Below are 16,737 nucleotides of genomic sequence, written 5' to 3'. Positions count from 1 at the left end.
AGTTTATTCATCTTCTTCTGAAAAATCCACACAGTGGCTGCAGATGACATCACTGCAGAATCTACTCCTTCGGCTTTTTGTCAGCACCAACGTTGGCCTTTGCCATCCCTCTGACTTTCTTCATTCTGTTCTTGTGTTCCTTTCACTGCTTTCCTGATGTCTTTTGCCTCTCACACAGGCCTTGCCTTGCAAGGCTATGTTTGGGTTCATTTTTCTGTGCATAACCCAAGGAATCATAAACCGTGCCAAAGCCAGTTGTCTTGCCACCACCAAAGTGAGTTCTGAATCCAAATACAAAGATGACATCTGGTATGGTCTTGTACATTTTGGCTAGTTTTTCCCTAATTTCTGTCTTTGGTACTGTTGCCTTCCCAGGGTGAAGGACATCGATGACCATTTGTTTCCTCCAAAGTAATCAGTTCATCATGAACTTCCTGGTCTGGTAGGTACTGTGTCGTTCAAGATGGCGGTCAACCCTCAAGCGGCTAGGGAGGAAAAGAACCAAGCAGGTTTCTTGGCGGGTTTAGAGCAAGCAGGCAGTGCTGTGGGGCAGGCTGACTAAGAGGTGGTCACAGTGGCATGTCTGTGCAGTCCGTACAAGGTGTCGGGTCAGTGGGGTGAGTCAAGTAGGTTGTATCTAGCTGTCCTACAGGGCAGTGGTCACCTGGAAGCAATTGCATAAAATAGATATCTAGACTGACCACACTGAGGAACTGGTAGTGATCGTCACAGGTGACTGAACCCTGCTTTTGGAATGAGAAAGTTCAACTTGCATTCAGAATGGATGCTGAGGGAATATAAAATTATAAGAATTTACTACAGTTGTTTCTTGAAAAATGTGTCCAGTTTTATATTTATTTTGGAAGAGAGTATTGAGAGCATTTGCCAACCTCTTCATGCCACCACCGCCCAAGTTCCCCCTTCCTGTCATTGACTTTTGAGACTTCTTTATATATTCTGGATACTACTCCTCTTGTCAGATGTGAGCGTTGCCAATATTTTCTCCCAGGCTGTGGTTTGCCTTTTCATCTACTTAACAGTATGTTTTGAGAGCAAAATTTTAAAACTTTTATGAACTATAATTTATTGATTTTTCACTTTTATGGATTGTGCTTTTGGTGTAATATATAAAAAATCTTTGCCTGACCCAATGTCACAAAGATTTTTCTACTATTTTTTCTTTTAGAAGGTTTACAATTTTACATTTCTGTCTATGATCCTTTTGAATACTTTTTTTAAATTGTTTTACTTAATAAATTTAATTAAATTTTTTTTCTTTTTTTTTGTTTTAAAGATAAAAGTCTGTCTTTCTGTTTTTTAAATTTTTGTTTCATACTTTATTGTATTCCACTAATGCCTTTAAAGCTTTTGAATTACTTTTAAAACAATATGTGAATTATGGGTCGAAGTTCTTTTTATTTATTTATTTATTTTTTTTTTTGAGACAGTCTGACTCTGTTGCCCCGGCTAGAGTGCCATGATATCAGCCTAGCTCACAGCAACCTCAAATTCCTGGGCTCAAGCAATCTTTCTGCCTCAGCCTCCCGAGTAGCTGGGACTACAGGCATGTGCCACCATGCCTGGCTAATTTTTTCTATATATTTTTAGCTATCCAGATAATTTCTTTCGACCTAAATTTCTTTTTAAATGAATGTTCAATTGTGCCAGCACAAGGCCGGGCGAGGTGGCTCACGCCTGTAATCCTAGCACTCTGGGAGGCCAAGGCAGGAGGATAGCTCGAGGTCAGGAGTTCGAGACCAGCCTGAGCAAGAGTGAGACCCCCATCTCTACTAAAAATAGAAAGAAATTATCTGGACAAGTAAAAAAATATATATAGAAAAAATTAGCCAGGCATGGTGGCACATGCCTGTAGTCCCAGCTACTCGGGAGGCTGAGGCGGTAGGATCGCTTAAGCCCAGGAGTTTGAGGTTGCTGTGAGCTAGGCTGACGCCACGGCACTCACTCTAGCCCGGGCAACAAAGCGAGACTCTGCCTCAAAAAAAAAAAAAAAAAAAAATTTCTCCATTGAATTGCCTTGTCAAAAATTGATTGACCATGTATGTGTGATTCTAATTCTGTACTCACAATTCTGTTCCATTGATATATGTGTCTATCCTTTTGCCAATATGATATTGTCTTAAATACTGTACCTCTATAGTAAATCTAGAAATCGAGTAGTGTGAGTCTTCCAACTTTATTCTTTTTTTTTCAAAGTTGTTTTGCAGTCAAATGCTCTACCACTGAACTATACCCCCTCTTCAAAGTTGTTTTGGATATTCAAGTAGCTTTGTATTTCCATAAGTATTTTAGAATCAGCCTGTTGATCTTGTGAAAAAGCCTGCAAGGATCTGATTGGTATTTCATTAAATCTATTGATCACATTGGGGGGAATTGGCCACTTAAAAATATTGATTTTTCTAATTTATAAAATTTTATGTAGATCTTTTTTAGTTTCTCTCATTGATGTTTTGTTGTTTTCAGCATACTGATCTTGCACGTTTTGTTAGATTTGTACAAAATATGAATCTGTTTTTCATGGTATTGTTGTAAATGATCCTATTTTTTAAATTTCTGTTTTATTTGTATGTTGCCAATATATAGGAATACAATTGATTTTTCTATGTTGACCTTGTATCCTGTAACTTTGCTAAACTCCCTCATTCACTATAGTAGTAGCTTCTTTGTAGATTCTTTGCAATTTTCTACATAGAAATTATGGAATCTGCTAAGAAAGATGTTTATTTCTTCGTGTCCAATCTGTAAGCCTTTTATTTATTTTTCTTGACTTATTGCACTGGTTAGAACCTCCAGTAAAATGCTGAATGGCAGTGGCAAGATTGGACATTCTTACTTATTCCTGAACTTAGAGTGAAAGCATTCAGTTTTTTACCATAAAATATGATAGCAGATGTAGAGTTTTTGTGAATGTCATTGAGTTGAGGAAATTTCTTTTAATTCTTAGTTTGCTGAGTTTTTTTTTTTTTTTTTTTTTTTTTTTTTAGAGACTGGGTCTCACTCTTGCTCAGGCTGGTCTTGAACTCCTGAGTTCAAACAATCCTCCCAAGTCGGCCTCCCAGAGTGCTAGGATTACAGGTTTGAGCCACCACGCCTGGCCTAACTGAGAAGTTTTTATCATGAATAAACATTGAATTTCTTCCATGTCTCTTAACTTCTCTTTTATATTTCACCTTTTTATCATTCTTTGCAGAATTCTTGTTAATTTCTTAAGCTTTATATTTCAATTTACTATACTCTCTTCTATTTTACTATTCTGCTTTTTTATTTTTTCTTTTGAGGTTTTTAATTTTAATAATTACAGTTTCATTTCTAGAAGTTTTATCTGGTTCATTTTCAAATATTCATAGTTAATTTTATTAGTTGCTTTGTCATCATATTTTCAGTATCCTTTTTCACTTCTTTAAACATATTAAAATATTTATTTTCTATTCTGTGTCTCATCATTCCATGTTATGCAGTATTTGTGAGTATCATCTTGTTATTTGTTGTTTCTACTGACTCATGCTCCTTGCGGTTTGTTTCCTCATGAGTTTATTGATTTTTTATTATGAGCTCATGTTGCTTGGAATTCTTTGTGGGAATTTTTGAATCTGTGTTTAATATATTATATATTCTTCCAGAAAGGATTTTTGTTTGCTTCTGCCAGGAACCTAGCGATACTTCCAAATCACAACTACGTAATATTTTTTTTCTGCTTACAGTTTTTCTAATCACACAGGGCTTCCTTCTATGTGAATGTTGGCTTATGTTAGGCATTTTACTGGATTTTTTTTTTTTTTTTTTTTTTTGAAACAGAGTCTCACTCTGTCACCCTGGGTAGAGTGCAGTGGCATCATCGTAGCTCACTGCAACCTCAAGCTCCTAGGCTCAAGCAATCCTCCTGCCTTACCTCCCTCCTAGAGGGCTAGGATTACAGGCATGAGCCACTGCGCCCAGCCTTACTGGACTTCTGTTTACCCTGTGTTCCTACTCTGGCCACAGCTAGATGGATGTGGGAAAGCCTTCTGTGGCTGAGTTTTTTTCTTCCCCCTGTTTCTCTCCTAGGGAGTTGACTCTCAAGAAGTCCCAAATTTAGGGGAGGGGAGGGGTCTTTGATAACCTACCTCCCAGGACCAGACTTCAGCCCTTTTTTCCTCTTCCCTGTTTCATTTAGGTTCCCCTAAAAGCGAAGCTTCTGGAAAGGCTTGTTAATTTGGGAGGGGGTTCCAAGGAGCAGGAGTGAGGGATGGAGAGAATGAAACAAAGAAAGAGGAAAAGCCAGTACAAGGTGACCTTATCAAGGGAACCTCTGGCAGGTGCTTGATTCTCCTAAGATCTTCTGAGGTGCCTTATGAAATGGAAGGTGAAAAGGAGAAGCATTTATTATTTGTTTGTGTCACCCACTGGGCAAGAGTGGCCCCACAGACACTAACTCCTCTGAACTTAGGGTTTGCACATGGGGGCGTTCCAAGGAATTCCCAAGAGTATCCCATGCTGTGGGGTCAGAGAGACTCAGGAAGGAGAAGTAGGCTCCACGTGCCCAAGACAAGGTGGCACCTGCATGAGGCTGGCCGAAGCCACATGAAACTCATCCCCTCAGCAATGACTGGAACCAGAGTGGGGACCAAGAAGACTGAAGTGGTGCCCAGGAGGCGCCGGATGCTCCGGCCATTTCCAGCCCAGGCCCTCAGAAAGATGGGCCCCAGTGCAGGCTTCCCCCATGAGATCGTGCTCTCTGGATACTCTGGCTCTGACCGAGTCCCTTATTTAACTCCGGCCCATCTGTGCTTTCTCATACACAGTTCACTATTTCATTCAGCATTTCTAGGAAGTGACTTCTCTACTCTACTAGTCTACATATTTCCAGATACAGGAATAAGTGGCCATTCTTTTCAAAATGCCTATACGTATACTTTAATATTCGTTTCATTATTATTTGCTGAGTATTGGATTCAAGCATCTCTTCCTGCAGTTCCCATAACTCACCTGTGTGTCTTAGTTTGAAAACCAGGCCAGTCAATGACAGTCACATCAGCAGCAACTACCAGGTTTTGAACACCTGTTATGTCCCAGGCATTTGCTGTGGCTTCATAGGCATTACAGCAGTAAATCCTCAACTCCATCCTAGGATAGTCACTCTGGTTCCCCTTTGACAGATGAGGGAAAGGAAACTGTCCTAGGAAGGTTGCCCGAGGCACATAGTATTTAAGTTGTCGAGCCAGGGTTCAGCTCTGAGCTTCCCCACCTTCACCGTACAGCGGCCTTTCTGTGGGAAAGGCTTCTCTTCTCCGCTAGTCCTTCCTCCAAAACACACACCTGACTATAGGAGCACTGAAGCTCCAGGGTCCCTTGACAGCTGATTGGGGTGGGCAAGCTGAGCTCAGGGAGCCAGTTGGCACACATGGAGCTTTCCTAGCCCCCAGGAAGCCTGCAAGGGCCCCGATAGGCCTTACAGCCAGTGCCTGCAAATCCCAATGCCACAGGCAAATCATGAACCCACCACCCCTGCAGACTGGTGACTGTCCCTGCTGGAGCTCTGTGGAAATGGGTGGAAACCCAGGCCCAGGGAGGCAGCCCAGCCTGGGGGCTACCCGGTGAGCATCCACTCTCCTTGGCTGATACAGGCAAGGCAAAATGCAAGCTGCAGGCTGGGAGCTGGGCATTCAGGAGTAGGACTCTTTCTGGTTAAAATGTGTGGGTGTGGGGGCTGGGAGAGATCACCGAGAGACTCGGGACACTCGAGCATCACTGGGATAATCCTTTGGCTTGAGTTTCTGTGAGCGTGCGTATACTTTGAACATCACAATCTTATTGTCAGTGTGGGCAAGGACCTTGGGGACAGTGGGGTATTAAGACCAACAGGTTGTTTTACACATCAGTAAGTTGAGGTCCAGAGACGGGCAGCCTAGTGAAGGAGCCTGGTTTGAGCGCAGGCCTTCTTGCCCACAGCGCAGTGCCGAGTCCCTCTCCCGCACTACCTTGGTGCGCATGCGTGTCAGCGGGGTGTCTTGCACATGACCGTGTGTGCAAATGTGTTTACGCCCTGGGGTGCATGCAGTCTGTGTCCCATGAGTGAAGGCACAAGGTGTGCGTATATGGGGGTTGGGGATTATATCACCAGACAAAGCGGACTGCAACAAGGGGACACATATCTCTCTTTGGGGCCCAACTCATGTTTGGAGAAGACAGGAGTTTTCTCATGCACAGGCATGAAGGGAGAAAAGTGACCCCAGATTTACTGACCCCATGGCTGTACTGACTTTTGTCCTGAGCCATGTGGAAGCTGACGGTGCCCAGGGTCTTGGTAGCATCATTGTCCTTGGCCATGCAGCCACTCGCAACAGTGGCTATCACCCTTCCTGTGTGCTGGGGCAGCTCTGCTAACGTCCCTAAGGCCCTGCGGGATGGTCAGAAATGTCTGTCCTTGCCCCAGTACCTCCTAGTCTTCTCTGACTTCTCTGTCTCCAGACCCCATGCCCTGTCACTTCAGGAGAAGGAACTTGTCTCTCTACCTGGATCTGCGCCCTCAGAGGCCAGAATCGCTTCTCTTGTGGTTCCCACAGACCTGGCACTTTGTCCAGGATGGGTTGGTAACTGTGTGGAGGGGAAGCTGCTGGGGCACAAGGCACGCCTCTTCCCCAGGTGTCTCAGCTTCAGTGTTGACCCCACGTCTGCGAGTGACGTCACTGTCCACGTAGCTCTGCAAGACTGCAAACTGGGAGGCAACCACTGCTGACTCTCAATCAATCCAGTGATCGGAGATAGAACAAGTGAGTCCTGACTGTCCTCCTGTAATAACGCAGAAAGCCATGGGACACTGCTGGGGTCGCGCCAAAGGACACAGGAGCCAACCCGAATACGCTCCCACTAGCCAAAGGCAGGATTATTTGAGCATCAGTAACTGCAATGGATTGACTCCCATCACACATATTTAAATCCACTGATTCATAGACAGTTTTAAAAATAACTCATTTGTCACCTTAGGGGGATGCTAGGCAACGAATCGATAAAGGGAAAGTGTTAAATATTTATTCCGTATATGATCTCTCCCTCGGGGCCACTAAATAATCAATGAGGGGAAGTTTCCCGTTGCAGAAGTATGCAGGCTAACACAAGAAGAAATAATGCAGTTAAAACATCTCCATTTTGCAACTTCTCATTAATCTAGGCAATGACCCTCAATGGCTGCAAATGTCACAAAAGGAGACACGACCAGAAATTAGGTGCCTCCCGATGGAAACACACATCACCAGCCCGGAAGTAGTCTTGAAAAGATAGTGGGACCTGAATTTGTTCAAGCCTCTATACTGAAAGTTTATAGAAAATACAGACGAGAGAATAACATATTAAATGGTACCACAGGGATGCAAATGCAGCCAAATTTGGACTGTGGGAGACTACGAGGATGGACGGCTCAATTTCTTTAACAAAACAGCCTTACCAGAGAAAAAAGGGGGTGGGGGGAACTGACATATTTAAGATCTATCCACCACACTCTATGCATAGACCTTATTTGGATATCAGTTCAAACAACTGTTAAAAAAGAAAATGAAGAAATAGGAAACACTGGCTGGATAGTAGTTTCTATTGATGAGATTGATTTTTTTGTATGCTAAAGTATTATTTTTTTAAACAAATTCCTTATCTTTTAGAACTATATACCAAAATATTTACAGATGAAATAATATGATGTCTTGAGTTAGCTTCAAATAATCCAGGGGCCAAGGTGGGAAGTTCACTTGAGGCCAGGAATTCCAGACAAGCTTGGGCAACGTAGCAAGACCCCATCTTCACAAAAAATTTAAAAATAGCTGGGCGTGGCTGGGCGTGTTGGCTCATGCCTGTAATTCCAGCACTCTAGGAGGCCGAGGTGGGAGGATTGCTTGAGGTCAGGAGTTCAAGACCAGCCTGAGCAAGAGTGAGACCCCATCTCTACTAAAAATAGAAAAAAATTAGCTGGACAACTAAAAATAGAAAAAAAAATTACTGGCATGGTGGTACACACCTGTAGTCCCAGCTACTCAGGAGGCTGAGGCAGGAGGATCACTTGAGCCCAGGAGTTCAAGGCTACAGTGAGCTATGATAGCACCATTACACTCTAGCCTGGTGACAGAGTGAGACCTTGTCTCTTAAAAAAAAAAAAAAAAAGGCAAGGCCTGGTGGCTTATGCCTGTAATCCCAGCACTTTGGGAGGCCGAGGCTGGAGGATCATTGGAGGCCAGAAGTTCAAACCCAGCCTGGGCAACACAGCCAGCCTCAGTTTCTACAAAAACATTAAAAATTAGCCCAGTGCAGGGGCACGTGCCTGTAGTGCCAGTTGCTCAGGAAGCTGAGGCAGAAGTGTCACCTGAGCCTAGGAGTTCAAGGTTACAGTGAGCTATGATTGTGCCACTGCTCCCAGTCTAGGCAACAGAGCAACACTCTGTCTCTAAAAGGAATAAAAATAAAAATAAAATAATAATCAGGGGTTAAGGGAGGAGTGGGTGAGTGGATAGGTGAAACAAGACTGGCCATCTGACACATCGGTACCCAGAGGTTCGTTATACTATTCTCTCTACTTTTGTATATGTCTGAGATTTTCCATAACAAAAGGGGTTTTAATGCCTCTGCGTTAGTCTGTTACTGCTACAATGTGGCTGCATAAAAAATGACCCCCAGCACTCAGAAACTTCTCTACCATGGGAAAAGAAACTAAACTACCAAGCTGACTTGGCCATCTGACATCAGCCAGCTTCAGTCATGGGCCACCCTGGTGCTGGCACAAAGGACACATAAGAGGAGTAGCCACAGTCAGAGAAATAGAGGCTGTGCTTGGGCCCAACAAACGGCGTAGGCTCCCGCTAGCCGAGGCCCGAGTTACCTACTGTTGGCAACGAACGTCCAACCTGCCAGCAAGAGGCGAACACCGAATTCCCCACGGAGCACCATTCCTCGAGGATGCCAATTGCCTCCTTGGGGGCAAGTTAGCTGTTTTAGGCCCCTTCTATCCTGCAAAGACCAGTGATTCATTATCATAGGATGATGTCTATTCCAAATAGCATCTTAACGAAATAATCCCAGCCTGTAAGATATATATTCATTTCAATCCCTAGACTCAAGTCACTCCAAAAAGATTACGGGAAGCACCATTGACTCTTGTTTTCCTACGGCGATCCACGCCAACATCCTGCTAGGAGCTACTGCTAAGGTCCTAGGCTACTACTCTCCCCTCTGTAAAGCAATCCCCAGGGACTCTTCCCCCGCGCTCTCACTAGCAGTCTGTCCCTGAACGTAAAGCACCTTGCGCTCTCCTGACTGCCTTCAGCATGTCGCTGGATTGCAAGCTTTGCTATCTGCCAAATGATGGTTGAGGTTATAAAAGCCTGTTAAATCCCATTATAGAATGCTTATTTGTGCTGTGTAAAACAACAGCTCAGATGCTTAAAGTAATAATCATCTATTGTCAGGCCTGTGGGTCTGTGGGTCAGGTGTACCTTGACTGATCTAGGCTGGACTCCAAGCTGCAGGCTCCAAGGTGCAGGCTGAGTTCAGGTCTATTCTAGGAGTCTCTCATTCTCCTGGGACCCGTGCCTAGCCAGGGCACATGGCCTGTCCCTGGGCACTCACTCCTGGACCCAGGCTGAAGGGGCAGCAGCCATCTGGGGCGTGATCTTATCCTGGCAGATTACTGCAGCACCGAGGGCGTGTCCAACTGACTTGAAAACTCCTCATGCCAGGTTCACAAATTTCCTATTGGCAGAATCAAGTCATATGGCCAAATGTGAAGTCAAAAGGTAGGAAAGTAGTCTCTGTTCACCACGGCAGGGGTGTGGATGGATAATTCCAATACCGGGGAGCAAAGATTTGGACCAATAATTCAATCCATCACAGTCTTTTCAGACCCACACCACTGCGTTGGTTCAAGCCCCAGTATTTCTCAACAGGACAGAAGGAATATCCTGCTAGGAGACCCCCCTGCCTCTAGAATGGCCTCTCCAAACTTTGCTGCAGCCAGAGTAATTTTTTTTTTTTTTTACTAGTGCTTCTCTAGTTTTTTGTTTGTTTTTTTTTTAGTGTATGTGTGGGTGTGTGTGATAAAAAATGCATAACATAAGGCCAGGTGTGGAGGTTCATGCCTATAATCCTAGCACTTTGAGAGGCTGAGGTGGGAGGATTGCTTGTGGCCAGGAGTTTGAAACCAGCTGGGGCAACATAGCAAGACCCTGTCTCTATAAAAAGTAGAAAAATTAGCCGGGCAACGTGGTACATGCGTGTAGTCCCAACTACTTGGGAGGCTGAGGCAGGAGGATCACTTGAGCTCAGGAATTTGAGGTTGCAGTAAGCTATGATGACACCACTGCACTCTAGCCCAGGCAATAGAGCAAGGCCCTGTCTCAGGAAAAAAAAAAAAGTCATAACAAAACTTACCATCATAACCATTTCTAAGGGTGTCCAGTAGTGTTAAGCATTAATATAGTCACATTGTTGTGTAACAAAGGGTCCAGAACTTTTATCTTACAAAACTGAAACTCCGCACCCATTAAACAACTCCCCATTCCCCTGCAAGTGGCAATCACTCTTCTAGTTTCTGTTTCTATGAATTTGACTACTCTATTTTTTTTTTGTTTTTTTGCTTATCCGTTATGTCTGTATAGCAGGATCTACAAAATCATTTATTTATTTATTTTTATTATCTTTTTTAAAAAATTTATTATTTCAGAATATTACAGGAGTGCAAATATTTTGGTTACATAAATTGCTTTTGTACCATTTGAGTCAAAGTTATAAGTGTGCCCATTCCCCACGTACTGTGCATTGTACCCATTAGGTGTGAAGTCACCCATCTCCTCCCCTCCCATGGACTACTCTAGATACCTTACATAAGTTGAATCCCACAGTATTTTGGGGGACTGGCTTATTTCACTTAGTAAAATGTTCTCAAGGTTTATCCATGTGTCAGAATTTCCTTCCTTTTTAAGGCTGAATAATTCCCTTGTATGTGTACACTATGTATTCTTTACCCATTCATCTGTCGACGGACCCTTGGGTTGCTTCCTACCTCTTGGCTACAGTAAATATCCCTGCTGTGAACATGGTTTACAGATATCTGTTGGAGATCTTGTTTTCAATTCTTTTGGATATGTACTAGAAGTGGGATGGCTGGACCGTATGATAGTTCTATTTTTAGATTTCTGAGGAACTGCCATACTGTTTTTCATAGTAGCTGCACCGTTTCACATTCCCACCAACCGTGCAGAAGGGTTCCAGTTCTTCTACCTTCTTGCCAATACTAGTTATTTTGATAGTAACCATCTAATGGGTATCAGTTTTTTTAAAGAAACTTTTTATTTTGAGATAGTTGTAGATTCATGTACAGTTATAAGAAATAACAGACAGATCCCATGTATCCTACACCTGGTTTCCCCTGAGTTTTCCCCGGCGGTAACATCTTGCAATCGTACAATATCTACAACCAGGAAATCGGTTTTGATACAATCCATAGATCTCGTCCAGATTTCAGTTTACATGTTCAGAGTAACCTCTTGAAAAAGCACATCTGATCATATCAGTTACCTGCTTAAAACCTTTCCAAGGATGTTCATTGCCTCGTTCTTTGAATTAGTAAAGAGTTAGAAACAACCCAAATGTTGAGCAGCGGAGGAATGGTTTAACAGATTCCATGACATTCAGACAATAGGGACACCGTGCAGCCAGGAAACCAGTGCAGCAGCTGGAGGTGGACTGACATGTGCTGGTGCCCACGACCCACGCTTCCCTACTGACAAGAGCACAGTGCAGAGTGGTGAGTGCCTTTTTGGTATAAAGACATAGACTATAGAGCAGGTAAAATTACTATATTGGCTGCCGTAGTGGTCTTTGGAGAGAAACAAACTGTAGGCTGAGATTCTCGGGTGGGATAGAAACAATTCGCTCTACCCGTTTTGAAGTAGTTCTCAAAGTTTTTGGTTTCAGGACCCCTCTACACTCCCCAGAATTACTGAAGACCCCAAAACAGTTTTGTTAATGAGGATTATTAGAAATTAAAACTAAACCCAGGTGCAGTGGCTCATGCCTGTAATCCTAGCACTCTGGGAGGCCGAGGCGGGTGGATCCTTTGAGCTCAGGAGTTCGAGACCAGCCTGAGCAAGAGCGCGACCCCGTCTCTACTAAAAATAGAAAGAAAATTAGCTGAACAACTAAAAATATATAGAAAAAAATAGCCAGGCATAGTGGCACATGCCTGTAATCCCAGCTATTTGGGAGGCTGAGGCAGAAGGATCGCTTGAGCCCAGGAGTTTGAGGTTGCTGTGAGTTAGGCTGACGCCACAGCACTCTAGCCCGGGCAACAGAGTGCGACTCTGTCTCAAAAAAAAAAAAAAAAAAAAAAATCCTAGCTACCTGGGAGGCTGAGGCAAGAGGATTGCCTGAGCCCAGGAGTTTGAATCCAGCCTGAGCAACATAGTGAGATCCTGTCTCTAAAAAAGTTTAAAAAATTTTAAGAAAAAAAATCTTGAGAAAATTTAAAAATATTTGTATATTAATTCATTTTAAAATAACATTAATAAACCACTTATATATTAATATAAATGACTTTTATAAAAAGTAACTATTTTGCCAAAACAAAAAAAATTGATGAGAGAAATGGCCTTGCTTTACATTTTTGCAAAGCTTTTTTTTTTTTTTTTTTTTTTGAGACAGAGTCTCACTTTGTTGCCCAGGCTAGAGTGAGTGCCGTGGCGTCAGCCTAGCTCACAGCAACCTCAAACTCCTGAGCTCAAGGGATCCTCCTGTCTCAGCCTCCCGAGTAGCTGGGACTACAGGCATGCACCACCATGCCCGGCTAATTTTTTCTATATATATTTTTAGCTGTCCATATAATTTCTTTCTATTTTTAGTAGAGATGGGGTCTCGCTCTTGCTCAGGCTGGTCTCGAACTCCTGAGCTCAAACGATCCGCCCACCTCGGCCTCCCAGAGTGCTAGGATTACAGGCGTGAGCCACCGCGCCCGGCCTTGCAAAGCTTTTTAATGTCTGACTTAATAGAAAACATCTTCATGCTCATATATATTTCTGTATTTAATCTATTGCAACATATTGTTTTGGTTGAAGTATGTGAAGAAAATTCATTGTCACTAAGATATGTAGTAAGACAAAGGATAAGTATTTTAATGGCCTTTTGTACGTATTCTTCTTTGACAGCATGTCAAAACTCAACAAGTAGCAGTTTCTTAATGGTTGCACTGCAGAATCTGAAACCATAGCAATGACATATTTATACTCTGTTACATTAAAACCTATTGTTCTGTCTTGCATTTTATTTTATTTATTTATTTATTTATTTATTTTTTGAGACAGAGCCTTGCTCTATTGCCTGGGCTAGAATTCAGTGGCATCATCATAGCTTACTGAAACCTTAAACTCCTGGGCTCAAGGAATCCTCCCGCCTCAGCCTGCCAAAGTGCAAGGATTACAGGTGTAAGCTACCATCCCTGTCTTGCACTTTAAATGAATCTTTTATGTGTGCATGATTTTGTAACATCATGCATTTGTCATTTAGAGGGTACTGATTGAGTTATGCAGATCTTCCAAAACTTGATGAATTTCATTATGCAATTTTTCTTTTCCCTTTTTTAGAGACAGGGTCATGCTCTGTCTCCCAGGCTGGAGTGCAGTGGCAAAATCATAGCTCACTGGAACTCCTGGGCTCAATGGATCCTCCTGCCTCAGCCTCCTGAGAAGCTAGGGCTACAGTTATATGCCACCACACCCCACTATTTTTTTTTTTTTTTTTTGAGACAGAGTCTCGCTTTGTTGCCCGGGCTAGAGTGAGTGCCATGGCGTCAGCCTAGCTCACAGCAACCTCAAACTCCTGGGCTCAAGCAATCCTCCTGCCTCAGCTTCCCGAGTAGCTGGGAATACAGGCATGCACCACCATGCCTGGCTAATTTTTTCTATATATTTTTAGTTGTCCAGCTAATTTCTTTCTATTTTTAGTAGAGACGGGGGTCTCACTCTTGCTCAGGCTGGTCTCAAACTCTTGACCTCAAGCGATCCTCCTGCCTTGGCCTCCCAGAGTGCTAGGATTACAGGTGTGAGCCACCACACCCGGCCACACACCCCACTATTTAAAAAATTTTTTATAGGGACAGTGTCTCTCTGTGTTGCCCAGGTTGGTCTCGAACTCCTGGCCTCAAGTGATCTTCCCACCACAGCCTCCCAAAGTGCTGGGATTACAGGTATGAGCCATTGCACCTGGCTTCATTATGCAATACTGAAAAATCATAGTTGTTAATACTACTACTATTATCATCAGAAAAGTGTTTAAGTACTAAGAAGCTTGTCAAGTTCACGGTGATGGATACAGATTTTCCAAAATTCTAACTTTTGCTTGAAAGTTCAAATTTTATCATTCTCAACAACTACTGTCAGTTGTCTTTCACGGTATGACAGGCTTACTTCATTCATAGTTAAGAAAATGTCTGCTAAATACCAGTCTAAATAACTATACTTTGTCAGTCTTTCTTTTTTTTTTTTTTTTTTTTTTTTTTTTGAGACAGAGTCTCACTCTGTTGCCCAGGCTAGAGTGAGTGCCGTGGCGTCAGCCTAGCTCACAGCAACCTCAAACTCCTGAGCTCAAGCGATCCTCCTGTCTCAGCCTCCCGAGTAGCTGGGACTACAGGCATGCACCACCATGCCCGGCTAATTTTTTCTATATATATTTTTAGCTGTCCATATAATTTCTTTCTATTTTTAGTAGAGATGGGGTCTCGCTCTTGCTCAGGCTGGTCTCGAACTCCTGAGCTCAAACGATCCGCCCACCTCGGCCTCCCAGAGTGCTAGGATTACAGGCGTGAGCCACCGCGCCCGGCCAGTCTTTCTTTTAAGTAAAAACAGTGTTCAATGAAAAAACAGCTAATTTGGCCGGCAGCTCACACAATCACACGAGCACTTTTCCTTAAGACAAACATCATGCTCTGGTAACCAGCAGAAGTGCTTTATGCATACTTCTTCTTTTGTCACACAAAATGTTCAAATGACAAAGGCATATACTACTCATAGATTGAGAGTTAATACGATTAATGTTTTTTTCTGCCCCATCAAGATCATTCATAAGTAAAATGTCTTTACATTGCAAATACATGGCAGTGAAGAATACAATGACTACTAGCACAGTTTGGTGTGTCAGGGAGGAAAACCTTTTTCTCTACCCTCTTAGCTCCCTTGATTGGAGGTCTACAGATTAAACTAACAAAAGACAGATTAATAGGAGAAGAGGCACACTACTTTTATTAATATTTACGTGCACAGGAGTTCACAGAAAAGAACTGAAACTCGAAGAAGTGACGAGACATGGGACTTATATACCACTTTAACAAAGGAAAGAGGGTTTGGGCTTCCAGGGTGATACATCGTGGGGAAGCGGGTAGGAAATATATGGGAGAACTAATGGAAGATAAGGGTTATTTTAGTGAGGTCTGGTAATGCAAACTCATCTTGGTTTTCACAAAGGGAAATTTATGCCCTGCTTTTGGCAAATAAGAGGAGGGCAGAGAACTCTTCCCACATCTGTTGATTTTCAATTGCTTTCAGCTCAAAATAATCATTCTGCTATAGTGGCTTATTTTGGGGTGCCATGTTGTGATCCCCTTCAGGGGCTGCTGCCTTAGTTTGTGCTAAAGGAGTACAATTTCACTTACCATTGCTTTTGAGCAGTCACATGGTAACACAGTGAAAGCAGCATATAATGTCTTAGTATTACTATGAAAATAGTTTTGACCTTGCAGATCTCCTGTAAGTGTCTTGGTGACCTCCAGGGTCCATGGACCATACTTGGACAACACTGCTTTTCTGTACTCTATTACTTGTTTATTTCAACCAACAAGTAAGTAAGTTTCAAGCATCCCTCCTGGCTGCCCACTGCCGAGTGTAAAGTGCAAGCGCCTTGGCCTAAGGTTCAAAGCCCTAAGTGACTGGCGTGTGGCTCCTTGCCTCCTGCGCATCCTCACCCCAATCCTCGCGCCGGCCACACTATAGAAGTCACCGGGGATCCCCAGTACGGAATGGGAGGCACTGGCATGCATTTCTGCCCTTCTGTCCAGCTCCACTTTCTCTTAGCATTCTTTTTTTTTTTTTGAGACAGAGTCTCACTCTGTTGCCCCGGCTAGAGTGAGTGCCGTGGCATCAGCCTAGCTCACAGCAACCTCAAACTCCTGGGCTCAAGCGATCCTCCTGTCTCAGCCTCCCGAGTAGCTGGGACTACAGGCATGCACCACCATGCCCGGCTAATTTTTTCTATATATATTTTTAGCTGTCCATATAATTTCTTTCTATTTTTAGTAGAGATGGGGTCTCGCTCTTGCTCAGGCTGGTCTCGAACTCCTGAGCTCAAACGATCCGCCCACCTCGGCCTCCCAGAGTGCTAGGATTACAGGCGTGAGCCACCGCGCCCGGCCTCTCTTAGCATTCTTTAAGCCCAAGTCCCACAGTCACCTCCGCTGACTCCCCAGGACAAGGCTGGTGCTATGGTGACCGGTGAATGACTGTGAATGCGCAGGTGGGGTGGGGTGACGTGCAGCTAACCAAGCATCCTCCTAGGGCGTAGTTTGCCATAGGATCTCTGTGTCAAAGCTAAAAATTTGTGCAGGAGGAATGGGGGCAGGTGCCGGGGACAGGGGAATCCTGTGAGGAACTCTGGAGTTCAGCACAGATGGCCACGCCTGCCTTTTTGGTGCCAAGGTCCTGGCTCACTCTATGCTTGAGG

The 16,737-nt window shown here is 43.5% G+C and overlaps 1 pseudogene; it reads right to left on the bottom strand.

Annotated features, from left to right (window-relative positions):
- Positions 1–61: 61 nt before the first annotated feature.
- LOC138397703 (small ribosomal subunit protein eS24-like) lies at positions 62–6,324 on the bottom strand (annotated as a pseudogene).
- Between the last annotated feature and the right edge of the window lie 10,413 nt (positions 6,325–16,737).

This window comes from Eulemur rufifrons, chromosome 2 (assembly GCF_041146395.1).
Source record: "Eulemur rufifrons isolate Redbay chromosome 2, OSU_ERuf_1, whole genome shotgun sequence".
NCBI classification, from domain to species: Eukaryota; Metazoa; Chordata; class Mammalia; order Primates; family Lemuridae; genus Eulemur; species Eulemur rufifrons.
This window is presented reverse-complemented; position numbering and strand designations above follow the sequence as displayed.